The sequence below is a fragment of the Capra hircus genome, chromosome 1, assembly GCF_001704415.2.
Source record: "Capra hircus breed San Clemente chromosome 1, ASM170441v1, whole genome shotgun sequence".
Lineage (NCBI taxonomy): Eukaryota > Metazoa > Chordata > Mammalia > Artiodactyla > Bovidae > Capra > Capra hircus.
The window spans coordinates 154,503,447-154,524,983 of record NC_030808.1 but is presented as its reverse complement, the minus strand read 5'-3'; the positions used below and the strand labels follow the sequence as shown (position 1 = coordinate 154,524,983).

At 43.9% G+C, this 21,537-nt stretch overlaps 1 protein-coding gene across 2 annotated transcripts in view; it reads left to right on the top strand.

Moving 5' to 3' along the window:
- Positions 364 to 21,537, top strand: part of TBC1D5 (TBC1 domain family member 5) — a 588,062-nt gene continuing 566,888 nt past the window's right edge. The window contains exons 1-2 of one of the 2 annotated variants that reach the window (XM_018053179.1): positions 364 to 525; positions 1,086 to 1,132. The gene's annotated coding sequence lies outside the window, so the exon portion shown is untranslated. The remainder of the gene's footprint in view (positions 526 to 1,085; positions 1,133 to 21,537) is intronic. The other variant, XM_018053168.1, reaches the window with a different exon arrangement.

The following is a 21,537-nucleotide window of genomic DNA, read 5'->3' as shown; positions in this document are numbered from 1 at the left end:
CTGGGAAGGTGGTGGTGAGCAAGAGGGCCTGACAGCCCGGGGGACGATTCTCAGCCTCCAGCTGCTCGCCAGCAGACCGCGGCCGGAGGTGTGGAAGATAAAAGGGTAAAAGGAAGGAAGGGAAAGGGGAGAAAAAAACGAAACGAGTCCTCCCGCGCACGCGCGCCGAGAGCCGCGGCGGACGGCTCAGCCCGCGGATCCCGCTCAGCCTCGCGTCGCGCGCGCGCAGTGTGCGGGCCCGGCGGGCGCATGCGCACTAGAGCGCGGGCGCCCGCGCCGCGGGGTGCTTAGAGGTGGAGCGCGCCGAGGGCGCGCGGCGGGGGGCGGCCGCCGTTACGGCGCGGGCGTGGTCACGTGGCTGCCGGCCCCCGCCGCCGCCCCCCCCCGCCCTGTTCCCTCTCTGGTCGGGTCAGGCGCGGCCAGTCCCGCGAGCTCCCGGCAGAGGCTGAGGGAGAGAGAGAGAGAGAGAGAGAGAGGGGAGGAGGACTCAGGGCGTAGGAGCCGGGGAGCCCTCCCGCGCCACAGGTAACGCCAAAGGACGGCGGCGCTGGCGGCCGTAAAGCAGCTCGGGCGCCCTGAGCGCCTCCGCCCTCCTCCAGTGCAGCCCCCGCGGGCAGTCGCTCCCGCCCGGCCTCCCCTCAGCGTCTCCGGACGCGTCCCGCCCCGCCTCGCGCCGTCGCCTTCCCCCGGGCGGGCCTGAGGTGTCGCCGCCGCGACGGGGCCTCGCAGCGCCCCCCGCGTGTGCGTGTTCCGGGCGGGGGGCGGGGGGCGGGAGACGCGGCTCCCTCGCCCCGGGGCGGCGGGGCTGAGGCGCTGCCCCGCGGCCTGCCGCCCGCCTCCCCGCCCGGTGGGGTCTCGGGTGCGACCGGGCTGAGCGCCTCGGCCGAGCCGGGCTCCACTTCCTCCTTGGTCCATTTCCTGGTACCCTTCGGTCCCTTCGCGGGCCGGAAGCCAGACGGGCTCGGAGCCCCCAAACCTTGTAAAATGCATTCTCCAGAAGAGAGGAGAGCTTCCCCCCTACCCTCCCACCTCGGGAGGGAAACGTGAGCTTGTTTGAGTACGACTTAAGTTTCCTTCACCTGTAGGAACATGCAAGTTGAGGCCTTTCAGGATGTGAGAAACATTGCAGAAGGTGAACACTGATTTTTTTTTTTTTTTGGTAACACCCCATCCCACCCACCTCCTCTTTCCTGGAGAAAGGAGCTCAAACCTCTACAACAATTTCTTGATTCTACAGGTGACCTAAAATTTGTTCAGTACTAGCTATTAAATAGTTTCGATTACAGGATATATGTTTAAAGTTCACATCTTTTAGATTTTTTGGGGGGAATAATTTTCCGGAAAGTTAAGCGAACTCCAAATTCTAAATACTGAAATTTTAGAATGCGGGTTGCACAACTTTGGGCCAGACGGTGGTTGTATTTCTAGACCTAATCATTCTTTTTTATTCTTTGTCCCACGGTATACAGCCCCAATATATTATCGTGTAGTCACTATATAATAATATGAACATGCCGCTGTTTGTACACACATACTGACTTAGCATTCAGTGTAGGCATTGTTGAAAGTAAACTTTTGAGCACCTTTGATACCAGTGATAAAGAATTTATGTACTAATTGTCTTAAGGAACTTTTCTGATTCCATGTCTTGATAGTTTTCATATTTTATCTCTAAATTCAGTTGTAAACTGGAGCATTTTTCTACAGCTATTTGCTGTAGAGTCCTGTAGAGCAGTTCTTCTCAAACTTTATAATGTGTCTGGGAATTCCTTGAGGCTCCTGTTTGAAAATGCAGATTCTGATTCAGTAGATCTGTGTTGCAGCTTGATATTTTATGTTCCTTATAAACTACTTCCGCCTGGAGGAGGAACCATTCTTGAGTAGCAAGGGTGTATATTACTTGTTTGCTAAGAAATGAAATATATCAATGAATAAGTGCCTTTTAGTAATTCACTTTTGGTGTAGAGGTGGCTTGAGGTAAGAGACAAATGGCAGGATGAACTGAGAGAGCTTGCTTTGGGAAATCCCTTTGCAGAAAAGCCAAGTCCGGGTCCCAGGGGAGGGGATGGCAGAAGTGGGAGCGCTCCCTCGACTAGGAGGAGTGCAGGCTCCGTCTGGGCATGCTGTGCTGCCCGCGTCGCCAGGCCTGCACGTGTGTTCCGCAGAAGAAGTCCACTTGCTCAGCAGTGGGTCGGTGGATTTTTAGTCAACATAAAGACTGCATCATACTCTTTGGGATGAAAGTTTCTTTTATTGGTGAGCGAAATGAGTGTGTGCTCCTTTTGTCACTTACTCAATGCAGCCTCAGCTGAGTAACACATGCCTGAGCCTTGGAAGCAAACTTGTGAAAAACTTGGGGTCTCCACCTGTTGATTTTCCCTAAATATTAAAAAAATGAAATTGAAAAGTTTACATTAAAAAAGTAATTGAAAAATCATAGTTGTCACAGGTAACTTCATATAGTTCATATACATAAAAATGGTTCTTGAGGTGAAGTCGCTCAGTTGTGTCCGACTCTTTGCAACCCCATGGACTGTAGCCTATCAGGCTCCTCTGTCCATGGGATTTTCCAGGCAAGAGTGCCGGAGTGGATTGCCATTAAAAATGGTTCTTAAGTTTAGAAAGACTTTATGGAAGTATAACATCAACTACTTTTAGCACTGTGATTTTTACAATTTTCATTCTCGTCCGTCCTTTACTGTTGTTTCTTTTCTTGTTAAATATTATGACAGTACTATTTTTTTGGTCCCAGTTTTATTGACATAATTGATAAACAGCACGTAAATAATATGCCTGCAATGTGGAAGACTTGGGTTCCATCCCTGGGATGGGAAGATCCCCTGGAGGAGGGCATGGCAACCTACTCCAGTATTCCTTCCTGGAGAATCCCATGGACAGAAGAGCCTGGTGGGTTACAGTCCATGATGTTACAAAGAGTCAGACATGACTGAGTGACTAACACATTATATAGATTTAAGGTGTAATGCATAATGATTTGACTTACATCATGAAGTGATTATTACAATAAGTTTAGTGAACATACATCATCTCATATAGATATTAAAGAAATAGAAAAAAAATTTTTTGCTTGTAATGAGACCTGTTAGGATTTATTCTCAACACCTTTCCTGTATAACGTAAAACAGTGTTAACTATATTTATCATGTTGTACATTATAGCCCTAGTACTTATTTATCTTATAACTGGATGTTTGTATCTTTTGTCTGTCTTTTGTCTGTCCAATTCCCCCGTCCCTCTACTCCTGGCTCTGTTAACCACAAAGCTTGATCTCTCTTTCTGTAAATTTATTTTTTAAGTATAATTGACCTACAACACTGTTGTTACCTATTACACAACATCTAGTTGCAATATGTCACCTTACAAAGATATTACATAGTTATTAACTAACTATATTGCTCACACTGTTCATTTAAATGATTTTGCAACTGGAAGCTTGTACCTCTTAATCTCTTTCCCTGTCTCATTCCTCGTCCCACCTCCCTTGCCACCACCTATTTGTTCTCTGTATGTATATACCTCTGTTTTGATTTTGTTAAAAATCAAATGTTTGCTCATTTGATTTTATTAGGTTTGGTCATTTGTTTTTTAGATTTCACATTATAAGTGAAATCATGCAGTATTTGTCTTTCTCTGACTCATTGCACTTAGTATAATACTTTTCAGATTATTTTGAATGGCAAGATTCCTTTTCATGGCTCAGTAATATTCCTTTAGTGTTTTTATTTTCTTCAGATAAATATCCTGGAATGGAATTGCTGGATCTTTGGTACCTTTAATTTTTTGGATTCCTCAAGGGTTCCTTTTTTTCCACATCCTCACTGACACTTGTTATTTGTTGTCTTTTTGATCATAGCCGTTCTGACTGATGTGAGGAGATATTTCAGTGTAGTTTTGCTTTGTGTTTCTCTAATGATTAGTGATGTTGAACATGTTTTCATTTCCCTCTTGACTGTATCATCTTTGGAAAAAATATCTGTTGAGATCTTGTGTACATGTTTGAGGCAGGTTGTTTGCTTTTAGATACTGAATTGTATGGGCTCTTTTTAAGTTTTGGGTATTATACCCTGTATCAGATACATGATTTAGAAATATCTCCTATTCATTAGGCAACATTTTCATTTTATTAATAAGTGTAATTTTGCCCCTCCTACCATCTAGTTGGGGCTTCTCCATTGTCTTTGGACATGAGGTATCTTTTTTTGGTGGGATCCAACATTCTCCTGTTGATGATTGTTCAGTGGTTAGTTACAATTTTGGAATTCTCACAGGAGAAGATGAGCCCATACCCCTTCCACCATCTTGGTAGCTCTGACTTGTCTGACAGCTAGAGTGGTGGTATAGACCAAGAAGAGGAGGATGTAATAGAGGAAACTCTGGAAGACTGGTGTACTGGCATGGCAATCTTCTGACAGATAGTTGCTAGTCAAGCTAATCCCACAGATAAGCAGGGATAACACCTGACCTAGAGCCACAGAGATTACCACCCCCTGCTCAGCACTTTGCGGCTCCTCTGGTGCACGCTGGCCAGGAGTGAGGCAGACAGGCTCTGGCTGCTGTGCCGCTTCCCTCGGCCAGCAGGTGCTTGACAGTGGTCACCTCATGGTTCACTGAGGACCATCTCCACAGAGGCGCGGCGTGGTGGTGATAAGAACGTCTGTGCCGGGGAACTGCGTGGAGGACCCGGTCCAGCGGCCATGGACTGGAGAGGCGGTGCTGCTGGCCAAGCAACGAGGCTCTGGTCATGGCAGACACCCTCTTCCCACAGCACAAAAGAGGGCTCTACACAGGGACATCACCAGATGGTCAGCACAGAAATCAGATTGATTATATCCTTTGCAGCCAAAGATGGAGAAGCTCTACACCGTCAGCAAAAACAAGACCAGGAGCTGACGGTGGCTCAGATCATGAACTCCTTCTTGAAAAATTCAGACTTATATTGAAGAAAGTAGAGAAAAATACTAGACCATTCAGTTACGACCTAAATCATACCTTTTACGGTTATACAGTGGAAGTGACAAATAGATTACAGGAATTAGATCTGATAGAGGGTCTGAAGAGGGTCTGAGGGATGGAAGTTTGTAACACTGTACAGGAGAAGGTGACCAAAACCATCCCCAAGAAGAAGAAATGCAAAAAGGCAAGATGGTTGTCTGAGGAGGCCTTACAAATACTGAGAAAAGAAGAGACGTGAAAGGCAAAGGAGAATAGGAAACATATATCCATCTGAGTGAGTTCCAAAGAATAGCAAGGAGAGAGAAAGTTTTCCTCAGTGATCAGTGCAAAGAAATAGAGGAAAACAATAGGAGACTAAAGGTCTCTTCAAGAAAATTGGAGATACCAAGGGAACATTTCACGCAAAGATGGACACATTAAAGAACAGAAACGGTATGGACCTAACAAAAGCCCAGATATTAAGAAGAGATGGCAGGAATACACAGAAGAACTATACAAAAAGAGATCTTAATGACACACATAACCACAATGGTATGATCATTCACCTAGATCCAGACATCCTGGAATGTGAAGTCAAGGGGGCCTTAGGAAGCATCACTTTGAACAAAGCTAGTGGAGGTGATGGAATTCCAGTTGAGCTATTTCAAATCCTAGAAGATGGTGCTGTTCAACTGCTGCACTCAATATGCCAGCAAATTTGGAAAACTCAGCAGTAGCCACAGGATGGGAAAAGGTCAGTTTTCATTCCAATCCTAAAGAAAGGCAATGCCAAAGAATGTTCAAACTACTGCACGACTGCAGTCTTCTCACACGTTAGCAAAGTAATGCTCAGAATTCTCCAAGCCAGGCTTCAACAGTACATGAACCGTGAACTTCCAGATGTTCAAGCTGGATTTAGAAAAGGCAGAGGAACCAGAGATCGAATTGCCAATATCCACTGGGTCAGAGAAAAAGTGAGAGAGTTCCAGAAAAACATCTGCTTTATTGATTATGCTGCAGCCTTTGACTGTGTGGCTCACAACAAATCGTGGAAAATTCTTCAAGAGAAGAGAATACCAGACCACCTGACCTACCTCCTGAGAAACCTGTATGCATGTCAAGAAGCAGCAGTTAGAAGTGGACATGAACAATGGAATGGTTCCAAAATGGGCAAGTAGTATGTCAGGGCTGCATATTGTCACTTTGTTTTTTTAACTTATGTGAGAATACATCATGTGAAATGTTCTGTTGCATGAAGCACAAGCTGGAATCAAGATTGCTGAGAGAAATATCAATAACCTCAGATTTGCAGATGACACCAGCCTTATGGCAGAAAGTGAAGAGGAACTAAAAACTGTCTTGATGAAAATGAAAGATGAGAGTGAGAAAGCTGGCTCAAAACTCAACATTCAAAAAACTAAGATCATGGCATCTGGTCCCATCACTTCATGGCAAATAGATGGTGGTAACAGTGGAAAAAGTGACAATTATTTTCTTGGGCTCCAAAATCACTGTAGATGGTGACCGCAGCCATAAAATGTAAAGACGCTCTTTGGAAGAAAAGGTATGACAAACCTAGACAGCATATTAAAAAGCAGAGACATTACTTTATCAACAAAGGTCCATCTAGTCAAAGCTATGGTTTTTCCAGTAGTCATGTATGGATTTGAGAGTTGGACCGTAAAGAAAGCTGAACACTGAAGGATTGATGCTTTTGAACTGTGGTGCTGGAGAAGACTCTTTGAGAGTCCCTTGGACAGCAGGAAGATCAAACCAGTCAATTCTAAAGGAAATCAATTCTGAATATTCATTGAAAGGACTGATGCTGAAGCAGAAGCTCCAAAACTTTGGCCACCTGATGCAAGGAGCCAACTCATGCTGGGAAAGATGGAAAGCAGGAGGAGAAGGGGATGACAGAAGATGAGATGGTTGGATGACATCACCGTCTCAATGGACATCAGTTTAGGTAAACTCCAGGAGTTGGTGATGGACACGGAGGCCTGGCGTGCTGCAGTTCATGGGGTCGCAAAGAGTCAGACTGGAGTAAGTGACTGAACTGAACTGTTATCTTTGTCTGGCCTTGGTATCCGGGTAATGTTGGCTTTATGGAATGGGTTCAGAAATGTTTCTCTCTGCAATTTTTTTTGGAATAGCTTGTGAAAGATAGATGATAACTCTTCTGGAAGTTTTTGGAAGGATTCATCTAAGAAGCTCTCTGATCCTGAGCTTTTATTGTCAGGAGTTTTTAAGTTGCTGATTCAACTTCATTAGTGCTAATTTGTCCGTTTATATTTTCTGTTTCTTGTTTTGTTTGGGAAGTGTACCTTTCTAAGAACTTGTCCATTTCTTTTCAGTTGTGCATTAATTGGTGTAATCCATTAGGATTCTTTCTCTGGTGTTGGTTGTAACTTTTTTTATTTCTGATTTCCATTTGCATGGAGTACCTTTTTTCATCCTCTTAACTTTCAGCCTATGTGTGTCTTTACATCTGAAATGAGTCTCTTTTTAGGCAGCAGGTACATGGGTCCTGTTTTGTGTCTGTTCAGCCACTCCTTGTCTTTTAATTGGAGCATTTAGTCCATTTACATTTAAAGTTGTTATTCATAGTTGTGTACTTACTGCCATTTTGTAGTTTTCTGTTTGTTTTTTTTTCCCATAAGTTTTTTGTTTCTTTTTTTCTCCTTTTTATTTGATGACTATCTTTAGTGTTATTTTTGTGAGTCTTTGCATGTGTATATAGAATAGACTTTTGGTTTATGAGTAAGGTAAGGTTTATGTGTTTGTATCTATATATGTATACACATTTTTATCGTATATTTATGATTATTTTAAATTGATGATCTTTTAGGTTCTAATGCATTTTAACAACCCGGTATTTTTAACCCTCAGCTTACTGTTCGTGACGTTGACATCATGTTTTACATCCTTCTGTTTTGTGTATCCCTTAACTGTTGTGGTTGATTTTTAACAATTTTTGTCCTTTTACCTTCCTACTAGCTTCATAAGTGGTTGATTGGCTATCTTTACTGTTTATTTGCCTTTACCAACAACTTTTCCTTTTGCAATTTCCTTCATGTGTTAGTTTGTAATCCCCCCCCCCTTTTTTTTTTGCTTAGTTGAGTCCTTGTAAGGTTTCTTGTAAAGCTGCTTCAGTGGTGCTGAACTCTTTTAGCTTCTGCTTGCCTGTAAAATTTTTGGTATCTCCATAGTATCTGAATGAAAGCTTTGCCAGGTAGAGTATTGATTCTCTTTAAATATATTGTTCCACTTCTTTCTAGCCTGTAGAGTTTCTGCTGAAAAGTTAGCTTATAGCTTTAGCAGACTTTTCTCATATAACTTACTGCTTTTTCCTTGCTGCTTTAAATATTTTCTCTTAATCATTAGTTTTTGGCATTTTAGATACAGTGTGTCTTTGTATAATCCTCTTTAAGTTGATGCTATTTAGGATTCCCAATGCTGCTTTAACTTTGATGTCTCTTTCCTTTCCCAGGTTAGGAAAGCTTTTAGCTATTATATTTTCAAACATTTTATTTTCTTCCTTATCTCTTCTCCATCTGGGACCAGTTTAATATGAATGTTGATACACTTGATGTTGTTCTGCTGCCAAGTCGCTTCAGTCGTGTCCGACTCTGTGCTACGCCATAGACGGCAGCCCACCAGGCTCCCCTGTCCCTGGGATTCTCCAGGCAAGAACACTGGAGTGGGTTGCCATTTCCTTCTCCAATGCATGAAAGCGAAAAGTGAGAGTGAAGTCACTCAGCCATGTCTGACTCTTCTCGACCCCATGGACTGCAGCCTACCAGGCTCCTCCGTCCATGGGATTTTCCAGACAAGAGTACTGGAGTGGGGTGCCATCGCCTTCTCCATGATGGTTTTCTAGCAGTCTCTTAAACTTTCCTGGCAGTGATTTCTACTGCTTTGACTTCCAGCTCACTGGTCCGTTTCTCTGTATCATTGGGTCTCCTGTTTATTCCTCCTACTGTATTTTTCATTTAAGTGATTGGATTTTTCATTTCTGGTTCTCCTTTATATTTTCCAACTCTGTTAAAACATTCTGACTTTGTATTCTGTTTATTTAGTGGTCTCCCGAGTTATTTGATCATCTGTGTAATCATTGCTTCCCTGGTGGCTCAGATGGTAAAGTGTCTGCCTGCAGTGTGGGAGACCTGGGTTCCATCCCTAGGTGGAGAAGATCATTACTTAACTCTTTTTTGGGTAGGTTGCTTATCCTCACTGAGTTCTTCTGGGGTATTATTTTGTCCCTTCATTTGGAACATGTTCTGCCATCACCTTTATTTTGCCCAGTTTGCTGCTGTTGTGTATCTGATAAGTTGGGTGCAGTTCCCATCTTGGAGAAGAGCCCTTCTGTAGGAGACATCATGTGTCCCTGCCCTGCACTCCCTCTGGTCACCAGAGCTGATGCTCTAGGCGTCCCCTCTGTGGGCTGTGTGCATCCTTCTTTGGTGATGAGCTGACTGCTTTTGGTGTCTGGTAGGCACGATGGCCCCTGGCCTGGTTGGTGGGGCTGTGTCATGAGACAGCTGGCTGTGGGTTCCTGGAGGTCCTGCAGCTAGTGCTGATTGACTGGTGGGTGGAGCTGGGTGCCCGGTGAGTGTGGGTCCAGGGGTCCTAGCACTGGGCTCTGCTGGTGGGCAGGGCTGGCTCCTGACATGGCTAGCTTTGAGGTCTGGGGTGTTCCAGGGGTGCTATATCGCAGGGGGACTGGCTGAGGGGTCCAGGGTGTCTTGGAGCTTGGGTCAACCTGCTGGTGGTGGTGTTGGGGCTCTCAGGGGCTCCTGGGACCAGTCCTGTGCTACTGCTGGATGGAGCCAGGTTCTGTGTTCTCCGGTTGAAGGGCTTTGGGTCTGGGAACTGGTGTGTGCCCAGCAGTAAGGGTGGGAGCAGTTCCTGACACAGCTCGCTGTGGAGTCTGGGTCGTTCTGAAGCTGCTATTGGCCTGCTGGCAGGTGGGGCTGGAGCCCAAGATGTCCTTGAGCCCCCCGGTGGTGGGTGAGTCTGGAGTTTGGGGTTAGCGCTGGCCCATTTGTGGGTGGTTTGGTGTGAGAGTACTCTTAAGTGCCAGGTAACTGTCCTGAGCACTTCATGAATTTTAATTCGTTTGATCTTCACAAGAACCTTGAAGGAAATTGAAGCAGAGAGAGAGTAAAAGTCATATGCCAACACAGAGCTGGGGTTCTGACCAACTCTAGAGTCCATGCTTTTAACAGCCTTTTCTTTGCTGCATTTTAGAAAGAAATAAATTAGTGATACCCTTTTAAGGCCCCCTTTCCTAGTAGTACTATTGAGAATTAAGAGGTTGACTTTGATTTTCGTTTGTAGGTAACTTATTGTACTATTTATTGAAAACTATGAGGATGACTTTATTTTAAAATTCAGATTTGTCACTCTTTTTTTTTTTTATTCACCCACCTCAAAATTAACTGCCTCAATGCTTGTAATTTTTTCTTTATAAGATATTGAAATTTGCAATGGTTGGTTTGTGCTTGTTTGCCATGCTAGTCTCTTAAGTGTGTGTCATTGTTAAAAGTGAAAGTGGTGTCTCTTTCCTTTTATCCTTCATTTCCTGCCAGTGCCTGTCTCCTCTCCCCAACGTCCATGTATAGTAGATTTATTATTCTAATATTGAAGGGTTGACTGGGTTACAAACTTCTTATGTGCCCAGTAAGGACAGTTAGAAAATAAGCTTTGGTCATCATTATCATGTTTAACGCTGAGAAGGTAAGAAGGACAACGCCAGAATAGTGAATGATATTTCAAATTGAGTAGTTTGTGTTTTGTAAAGAAGTGCGTATCATTCGTCCCTTCTCCCCTCCTGTCTCAGGCCACTGAGAACTGCCCCATGTCATCGCTGGTCTGGGTGTGGTGCCGTCCACCCGGCCAGGGGCTCTTAGAGGCCACTCGAGTGGCAGTGCTGGGCGTGCGTGTCCTAGAGTTTGGGAACTGAGAGGCTGGGAATGGGCCCAGTTGTGGGAGGAAAAAGTAACTGGGGAGGCAGAGTGTGGGGAGAGGGTCTGTGGCCAATTTCCAAGGCATTAATTTTCTTTAACCGGGGTAATCGTGAGTGTTGAGAGGGAGCTCAGTGTAACAGCAGATCCGTGTCGGGCGTGCTTTCCTGCGCTTGTTTTTTACAGGTGCTTCTCACAGTGCCCTGCTGGCCAGTTAGCTTGGCTGGGCGGAGCCTCACTTTTCTTATCTTTGAAGCGAGGGTAGTGAAAGAAGCTACCTTACCAAGTTGTTTAGAGGAATAAATGAGTACATGTGTGTTTATGTGTGTGTGTGTGTATACATATAAACTATGCAATATATGTGGGCTATACCTGTGCTGCTCCTACATACGTGAACGTCGTACACCATTGGCAGGGCATTGGCTCTGGGGCCTCTCTGGATACCAAACTCTGGGAACGCTCAAGTTGCTTATATAAAATGCATAATATTTGCATGTAATACACACACATCTTCCCAGATACTTTAGATCATCTCCAGATTATAATACCTAATACAGTGTAAGAACTATGTAGCTGGTTGTCAGAATCCAGCAAAGTCAAGTTTTGCTTTTTTGGACTTTTTGGAATTTTTTTTCCCCCTGAATATTTTTGATTTGTGATTGCTTGGATCTGCAGTTGCAGAGCCAGAATATATGGAGGACCAACTGTAGATACATTGAAATGCTTAGATAGTATCTGGCATGTGGTTAATGCTATAATAGAAATGTTAGAGATTATATTCTATTGTGGTTACTCTGCAGTGGTTGATCATATCCACATAGTTAAGACTGACTGCTTGAGTGAACTTAATGGAAATTGTATATGTAGTAGGTATAACATTGTGTGGGCCAAGAAAATAGAAAGTTCTGGATGAAAATACAAAATTGATATAGTAATGATTTTGTCCCTTTGGTGAATTAACTATGGATAAATAAGGTTTGGCAGCTCAGATCTTTAAAAACAAGGGAGTAAAACTGCAGAAATAATAAACTTTGGTGGTGGTGTGAAAGGATCAATTTTAAATTTTCGAGTGTAGTGTTATGAAGCACAGAACAAGATAACCTGTTTCTGAAGGCTTCTCTGATATAACTTTACCTTCCTTGGTTGGCTTGTTGGTTCCTTGATAAAATCCATCTTTCTTTGCATCCTCTAAACCTGATCTACAGCCCCTTATCTGAAACCCGTAGTGGCATGTGTGTATCAGAAGTAAGTTTTTAAAGTTTAGATGGTTAATTTTTTGCATATGCTGTATGTCTTGAAACCTCCTTTAGGTAGGAACAGCCAGTCCATAGCATACACATTAATTTTTCCAGCAAAACTACAAGTATAGGGTCTGTGTGTTAGGATTTCATATCTTTAGTATTTAGTATGGAGTCTGGCATGCAGTGGTTGCTCATTAAATCTGTTCCAGTGAAAAACATCTAAAGATAATATCATTCAGTCATTTTCTCTGTTGCATGTGGTATCTGTGGTTGACTCAATGAAAATGTTTAGTAATTGCAGATTTATTATTTTTTTTTAAAACTCAATTGCCTAGGAAAGGTGGTTATTGGATTAAATTTTTGAAACAAAATGATTTGAAATAGTCATTACAGATGATTGTAAATTCTCATAAATTTGTGTTGACAAGAATGCTGATCTTGACCTTTTATGGGTCATAAAGTCTTCATTTAGAAGAATGATTTATTTTTAAAAAATTGATTGGATTTGTTGTTTGTGATAATTATGATAAACTACTTGTGGTATATCTGTCTAAAGAAAGTGCTGTGGTGAGTGACTGTCTTAGGTCAAGTAATCACAGTATGGTAATCTAGATGACTGTAGAAAAAAGGTCCCCTCCCCGTTACAAAAAGTGATGCTTACTGTGGAAATTGTATAAAAATGAGTGATGAAAAATAATCCCCTGGGACCTCCCTGGCGGTCCAGTGGTTAAGACTTCGCTTTCTAATGTAGGGGTGCAGGTTCGATCCCTGGTTCGGGAGCTGAGATCCCACATGCCTTGCGGCCAAAAAGCCAAAACCAAAAACAGAAGCAGTATCGTAACAAATTCAATAACGACTTTAGAAATGGCCCACATGGAAAAAAGAAAATTTAAAGTCACCTGGACTGTTGGATAATTCTTAAAGTTCTCTTCAGGGTTAGGGTTATAGTGTTTCGAGAGAGGCTGGAAATTAAGTCAGGTTTGTAGCCCAAGTACTGTTTAGAAAGCCAAGTAACAGATTGATTAGTGGAAATGTTTGATGTTTTAGTATTACTAAACATTTTGCCCCTAAGTAAGATAAAAAGGTTGAACTAAAAGTAAGAGGTCTCCACTTGTAAATAGTGTGTCTTCAGAATAATTAGAGGAGTGAAGAGTAAGCTCCCTTCTCTTCAGGGGAGGCACACCTGCCTTCTGATGGGATTGATGGTGATTCAGCACTGCGTGAAGACTGAGCCTGCTCACAAGCTCTGGCTGCCGAGGCATGCACTCCATTTGCTGACAGCCAGTGGGGACTGAGTCAGCCCCTTCAGAGGTTCTCAAGATGCTGCCTTTGGAGTTTCAGAAATCCAAGAGGAGTTACTGACATTGCGTCTCTTGCCGTCTTGGGGTGAGATAGTGGATAGATTGCCCTGGACCCTTGGTTGGATTTGGGAATGAAAGTGGATTTGGTAGGAGATGGAAGATGGTACTACTCTGTTGGGTTTTGTCTGCTGCATTCATTAAATTAGACTTCTTTTTCTTTTTTTAACATCTTATTTATTTATGTTTGGCTCTGATGAGACTCTGCTGCTGTGCAGGCCATTCTCTAGCTGCGGTGAGTAGGGGCTGCTCGCTTGTTGTGGAGTACAGGCTCTAGGGTCCGTGGGCTTCTGTTCTTTCAATCCCCAGGCGCTGGAGGACAGGCCCAGTGGGTGTAGCACAGGGCTTAGTTGCTGTGTGACCTGTGGGATCTGCTGGGCCAGGGATCAAACCTGTGTCTCCCGCATTCCAGGAGCATTCTTCACCACTGAGCCACCAGGGAAGCCCTGGACTTATTTTTCTGCATGAAGTCCAAGAGTCTTGTGATAAGAATGCTCATTTGGATAGGTTGGTCGGTATGGTATATGAAGGCTTGGGATGAATTGCCTCCTTTCTCCAGTCTTCATTTCTCTTAACTAATTTAGGATTTCTTCAGTTTCTTTATCGTGTGTTGTGTGTATGTATATTGTAGCTATACACAGATAAACATGCATACATGTAGATAATTCCCATTTTCTTTAACTGAAAATGGTTCTTGGTATTCTGTTGATTGTGTTTGGTTTTCATTTAGTTTTTACTATTGGTGATCTTCTAGTAGCTCGCCCACACAGTTTCTCATCACGTCATATTCTTCCATTGTTCGAATGGACTGTGAGTACTCCTCCATTCTTGGACACCAAGCTTCCTCTCAGTCTTTCTGACAAGAAGTGATGCACTGAAATTACACATGCTCAGTCACTAGGTTGTATCCAACTGTGTGACCCCATGGACTGTAGCCCACCAGGCTCCTCTGTCCATGGGATTCTCCAGGCAAGAATACTGGAGTGGGTTGCCATGCCCTTCTCCAGGGGATCTTCCCAACCCAGGGATCAAACCCATGACTCCTTCATTGGCAGGTGGATTCTTGACCACTGAGCCACTTGGGCACTGAACATTATTGTAGCTCATATTTAGGAAAAACTGATAATCACAATGGTGTGATCACTCACCTAGAACCAGACATCCTGGAATGTGAAGTCAAGTCGGCCTTAGAAACCATCACTACGAACAAAGCTAGTGGAGGTGATGGAATTCCAGTTGAGGTATTTCAAACCCTGAAAGATGATGCTGTGAAAGTGGTCCATTCAGTATGCCAGCAAATTCGGAAAACTCAGCAGTGGCCACAGGACTGGAAAGGGTCATTTTTCATTCCAATCCCAAAGAAAGGCAATGCCAAAGAATGCTCAAACTATTGCATAATTGCACTGATGTCACACGCTAGTAAAGTAATGCTCAAAATTCTCCAAGCCAGGCTTCAGCAATATGTGAACCATGAACTTCCTGATGTTCAAGCTGGTTTTAGAAAAGGCAGAGGAACCAGAGATCAAATTGCCAACATCTGCTGGATCATAGAAAAAGGATGAGAGTTCCAGAAAAATATCTATTTTCTGCTTTATTGACTATGCCGAAGCCTTTGACTGTGTGGATCACAATAAACGGTGGAAAATTCTGAGAGAGATGGGCATACCAGACCACCTGACCTACCTCTTGAGAAACCTATATGCAGGTCAGGAAGCAACAGTTAGAACTGGACACGGAACAACAGACTGGTTCCAAATAGGAAAAGGAGTACGTCAGGGCTGTATATTGTCACTGTGCTTATTTAACTTATATGCAGAGCACATCATGAGAAACGCTGGGCTGGAAGAAGCACAAGCTGGAATCAAGTTTGCCAGGACAAATGTCAATAACCTCAGATATGCAGATGAGACCACCCTTATGGCAGAAAGTGAAGAGGAGCTAAAAAGCCTCTTAATGAAAGTGAAAGAGGAGAGTGAAAAAGTTGGCTTAAAGCTCAACATTCAGAAAACGAAGATCATGGCATCCGGTCCCATCATTTCATGGGAAATAGATGGGGAAAGCAGTGGAAACAGTGTCAGACTTTATTTTCTGGGCCTCCAGAATCACTGTAGATGGTGATTGCAGCCATGAAATTAAAAGACACTTGCTCCTTGGAAGGAAAGTTATGACCAACCTACACCGCATATTGAAAAGCAGAGACATTACTTTGCCGACTAAGGTCTGTCTAGTCAAGGCTATGGTTTTTCCGGTGTCATGTATGGGTGTGAGAGTTGGACTGTGAAGAAAGCTGAGCGCTGAAGAATTGATGCTTTTGAACTGTGGTGTTGGAGAAGACCCTGGAGAGTCCCTTGGATTGCAAGGAGATCCAACCAGTCCATTCTAAAGGAAATCAGTCCTGGGTGTTCATTGGAAGGTCTGATGCTAAAGCTGAAACTCCAGTACTTAGGCCACCTCAGTTGACTCATTGGAAAAGACTTTGATGTTAGGAGGGACTGGGGGCAGGAGGAGAATGGGACGACAGAGGATGAGATGGCTGGATGGCATCACCGAGTCAATGGATGTGAGTCTGAGTGAACTCTGGGAGTTGGTGATGGACAGGGAGGCCTGGTGTGCTGTGATTCATGGAGTCGCAAAGAGTCGGACACGACTGAGCGACTGGACTGGACTGAACTGATTCTCTCTCCATGGAGATCAGAAACTTCGTCATTTGGTCTTCTGTTCAGTCACACAGGTATTTTACTTTTTGTGGCTGTGCATAGAATTTTCCTGTGTGTGTGTATCTTTTGAAGCAGACAATTGCTGGTAGATAGAAAAGCTGTTGATGTTTTGTGTGTATGTATTTTGCAACCAGTCACTTTCTGATTCTCTTCATCATCACAGCTTTTCAGTTGATTCTCTTAACTTCTCCAGGTAGATAAACCATTTTTGTAGAGAGATCAAACTGCACATCACTGTGTTGGCCTGAGCATCAAGCATCACGAGTTTCTGTTTTTCTGGTCAGGTGTGTAATTTTCTACTCCTTATGGTGAGTTTTCTTTTCAAGCCACGATCTTTCTGTGGTCTACTTAAAGTTCTCCAACCTAATGCTTGGGATTGTCCAAACCGAGTGTGGTGGAGGCCAATGGGAAGTGATCAGCAGACCAGGAGGCAGCGACGGCGGGGTTGGTGGAGAGGCAGGTGGAGTGGGAGACCCCGGGATGGGGCCGTGCCCCCAGCTCCTCCTTCTGTGCCCCCCTTTCTGAGTTCTGATTTACTCCGTGAACCTCTTTGATTTTGTCCTTCTGATGCTTTTTTGGCTTCCCGTTTCACTCTCCGGATGGACCTTGTTTTCTTTGTTTCATGCAGTAGCTCCCCTGCCCCCCTTTTCCTTTGACCCAGAAACACGTGCTGTCATGGGAACGTCCAGAGCAGGCCCTCTAGCTTGTCGTCATGAGAACTACCACAGAGTGCCCTGAACTGTGGCCTTCATGCATCCTGCCTTGCAAAGGATGTGGCAAGACTTTGATTAAACTTGGGTTTCCTCATAAAATCAAACCACTGCTTTGAAGGCTTAGTGAAATGAAGGAGGCATGCTTTGTAGAGTCAAGTAGGGGAGAATTGTAGAGATGTAGCTGGGCTGGGGGATGAGGACTCCAGAGGCTGCAGCAAGAGACTAGTGTTCTGCAGAGGCTGTTACTTTCGCTCCAGCTTGATTTCTTCCCTGAGCTTTAGTCCTGGGGATCTGAATGCCTCCTGGAGAACTCCATTTTGTGTGGCCCGGGAAAGCTCAATTTCAGTATGTCTGCAACTCAATTTACCGTCGTCTTGTAGAAAACCTCCTCCTCCTGCCACGTGTATTCTCTCACTGGAGGGCATCACTGTCTCTTTAGTTCTGATCAGCCAGGAGCCTGGCAGGTACACTGTATTCCCCTCTCCCCAGTCCTCACATGAAGGTACCAGGCTCTGGCTCCTGCCTCTCGAGTGCACCGTCTCTTCCCAGTGCTTCTGCACTGCTGTGCGGTCTCTTGACCTCAGAGCTTCTCTGCCTGTGTCTGTGCAGGTTTCCTTTTGGCGTCCCCTGTGGCCGGATGATCTTGTCTGATTTTCTTACACTACAGCGCACAACCCTTTAATGCAGTCCCCTCAGTGTCCGGGATTGGCTCCAGGACCCCCAGCCCATACGCATGTTCGCAGAGGCGCAGGTCAGTGGCAGTCTGCCTGAGGTGCCTGCGAATTCCACCCGCTGTGGGTGAGACGTGCAGAGAGCCTGCTTGTCCCGGTCGGAGGGCAGGCTGTGCTCTCCGTCGCTTGTTTCTCGGTCTGTGTCTGCTCCTTCCGCTCACCTCTACTCTGTGATTTCTTTGTCAAGTGCTGAAACTGCATTTTTGCAACTGTTTATGATTTTGCTTGCCTCAAGCTTGGAATATTCTCTCTCAGTCTTACGGACTCCAGTGAGTCCGTAAAAGCCACTACTCAAGGAAGCTTCCTTAAACCACTAAGCCTGTGTTGTGCCCTTCCTGTTTGGCCAAATAACCTGTACTGTTCTATAAAATTTGTTGTGTATTAGGATTGTCTTTTTACCTAATAGCCTGTGTCTCCCTTTGAGTGCTCCGTGAGCTCCAAGGCCATGCATATCGTCTTTACTCCTGCTCCTGGTGCTGTGTCTATTAACAGGAGACGTCCTGTAACAGGTACTGGTCTAGGTGCTGAAAATAGAGCAGTGAGTAAGAGGTTGTTGCAGTTATTACTGCTGTATGATAAGCTACTCCAAACCTGACTGGCTTAAGACGACAGTAACGTTTATTTACTCATGATTTTGTAATTAGTAAAGGATTTGGTAGGGGGGGCTTATCTCTGTCACTTGGTGTCTGCTCATTGGAGGTCATAGTTTCCACGTCTAAGCTGGCTCACTCACAAGGCTGGCCGTTGACGATGGCTGCTGTTTGGGAGCTAAAGGAGGGCTGTTGATCAAGCACTGCCGTGAGGCCTCTGTGTGTGGCCTGGTGTGGCTTGTAGGCTCTGAGAGTGAGTGTCCCAGGAACAAGCATTCTAAAAGGAAGGAAGTGCAAGCAGCCAGTGCTTTTAAAAATTAGGCTTAAAATTGATGAGCGTTACTTCTCCTGTGTTCTATTGGTTAAGTAGACAATAGCCCTGATTCAGTGGGAGGAGGATTAAATTCCATATCCTGGTGGAGAAGGTGACAAAAAATTTGTGACCATGTTTAATTAATCTACCTTGTTGTTGTCCAGCCGCCCAGTCGTGTCTGACTTTGCGACTCCATGGACTGCAGCGTGCCAGGCCTCACCATCTCCCAGAGTTTGCCAGAGTTCATGTTCGTTGCATCCGTGATGCCCTCCAGCCATCTCATCCTCTGAAGCCCTCTTCTTCTTCTGCCCTCAGTCTTTCCCAGCATCAGGGGCCTTTCCAGTGAGTCGTCTGTGCGCATCAAATGACCAAAATACTGGAGCTTCAGCTTCAGCATCAGTCCTTCTAGTCAATATTCAGGGTTGATTTCCCTACTGGTTTGGTCTCCCTGCTGTCCACGGGGCTTTCAGGAGTCTTCTCCAGCAGCACGGTTCAAATGTGTCAGTTCTTTGGCATTCTGCCTTCTTTACAGTCCGGCTTTCCCAACTGTATGTGACCACTGGGAAGACCCAGTGGCCTTGACTGTGTGGACCTTTGTCGGCAGAGTAACGTCTCTGCTTTTCAATACACCGTCTCGGTTTGTCATTGCTTTCCTGCCGAGAAGCAGTCGTCTTCTGATTCATGGCTGTAGTCACCATCCGCAGTGATTTCGGAGCCCAAGAAGAGGAAATCTGTCACTGTGTCCACCTTTTCTCCCCCTATTTGCCATGCAGTATTGGGGCCGGATGCCATGATCTTAGTTCTTTTTAAAGTATTTATTCTTAAGCCGGCTCTTTCACTGTCCTCCTTACCCTCATCAAGAAGCTCTTTAGCTCCTCTTGGCTTTCTGCCATTAGAGTGGTGTCATCTGCATATCTGCGGTTGTTGCTGTTCTTCCCGCCTGTCTTGACTCCAGCTTGTAACTCATCCAGCCTGGCATTTCTCCTGATGCGCTCAGTGTATAGGTAACATAAACAGGCTGACAGCAGACAGCCCTGTCGTACTTCTTTCTCAATCCTGAACCAGTCAGTTGTTCATGCAGGGTTCTGACTGTTGCTTCTTGACCTCATACAGGTTTCTCAGGAGACAGGTAAGGTGGTCTGATGTTCCCATCTCTCTAAGAGCTTTTCACAGTTTCTCATGATCCACACAGTCAAAGGCTTTAGCGTAGTCCATGAAGCAGAGAGAGATGTTTTTCTGAAATTCCCTTGCTTTCTCTATAATCCAACAAACGTTGGCAGTTTGATCTCTTATTGTTCTTTCTTTTCTAAACCCTGCTTGGACATCTGGAAGTTCTTGGTTCACATAATGCTGAAGCCTAGCATGCAAGATTTTAAATATGACCTTCCTAGCATTTCCGATGGTTAGCACATTCTTTGGTACTACTCTTTTTGGGAATTGGGGTCTACTATATAGACCTAAAAAAGAAAAACTCTATAAAAGATTTTGGATGAGTTAATTTGTTTGTACTTTCAGCCTTCCAAAAGAACCATGATATCAATTTAAAAAATAAAATATAAAGTGAAATTTTAAAATGTTTTAAAAAATTTTCAGAAGTCTTCATACACTGATATATTTCTACGTATGTTTTAGAAATGAGATTGTTGTATCTATGTGTAATTTAGATTTTGATACCTATAGCCAAACTGCCTAATAGGTAATATTATTTTGTATCCCAGTTTTTAGTTCAGGGTATAAATTACATTTGCCCATTATTTTGCTACCAAAAGGACTTGTAAATCATTGTTTTTGGCTAACCTGTTGGCAAAAGTTGATAGGTTCTTTTTATTATAATTCCTTTAATGACTATTTACGCTCCTTGTTCACTTTGGGGGGGATGTTTGTTACTGATTTTCAAGAGCTTTTTGTGTGCTATAGATTTTACGTATAAATATGTTTTGTCTTTCAATTTTGCTTATCATTTAAAAAATTTTTATGAGGAATTATTACATTTTTGTTTAGCTCCATATGTTAGTCTTTTCTTTAGGATTTTGTTTCTTAGCAGAAATAAGAGTGAACTCACTTCTCCTTATCTGTTATGTTCTTACATCTTTGGTCAATCTTCCAGTAGTTTCAAATACAGAATTTTTGTATCTTGTACATATTGCTGGTGGGGAAAAATCAGTAGGCCAATAAATTCCTTAGCAACTAAGATGTATGGGGAATTAATGTCAGAATCATCTCCATCTCTTAATTGTCTTCTAATAAAATGGAGTTGACATGGTTTAGAGTCCGTCAAGTCCTGTCCTTGACAACCAGAGAACCAAAGTGGACAGAGACAGGCTGCTCCTCGGCTTCAGGATTCAGTGTTACAGGTTCCCACAAAGTGAACCTTGTAGTGATTGAAATATAAAACTGTGAAACCTATGAAAACTGAAAACAGGATAATGTTCAGCTAGGTTATATGAACAAAACAGTGCCTTGAAAAGAATTAGAAATGCTGGGAAACAGGTTCCCCCCCCCCCCCTTTTTAAAAAGCTGACATGAGAGTAAGAAATTACCAGCTCAAGATCTTCATGAAAGTAGGAATTCAGAGAATTGAAAACAGAATATTAAAACTATTCTAGGGAACTTTTACTTTGATTTTGAAGGCCTTATAAGGCACAGGGTATAGAAATTATAACCTAGTTAGGCTGAAAGGGAGGAGTTGAGTCTAATGGAAATTCTTTCCCTATAAAATTGACTCCTAAGGACTGTGTCTGTAGAGTATGGTTAAACCAAGATTGAAGTCCTTCCCATGCTCTTGCTCATAGGAGGGTGCAAGAATAGTTGCCTGGGAGCTGAGAAAAACGCCTGTTCCTAGCCAGAGGTCTTCTCTCTTCTTGATTGCAGCTCATATTCAGTGTCACCTGTGGTACAGGCCTCGCCTCAAGTTGTGAATTTAAAGTGGTTCTAGGTGCTTGGGAGAAGCAAATA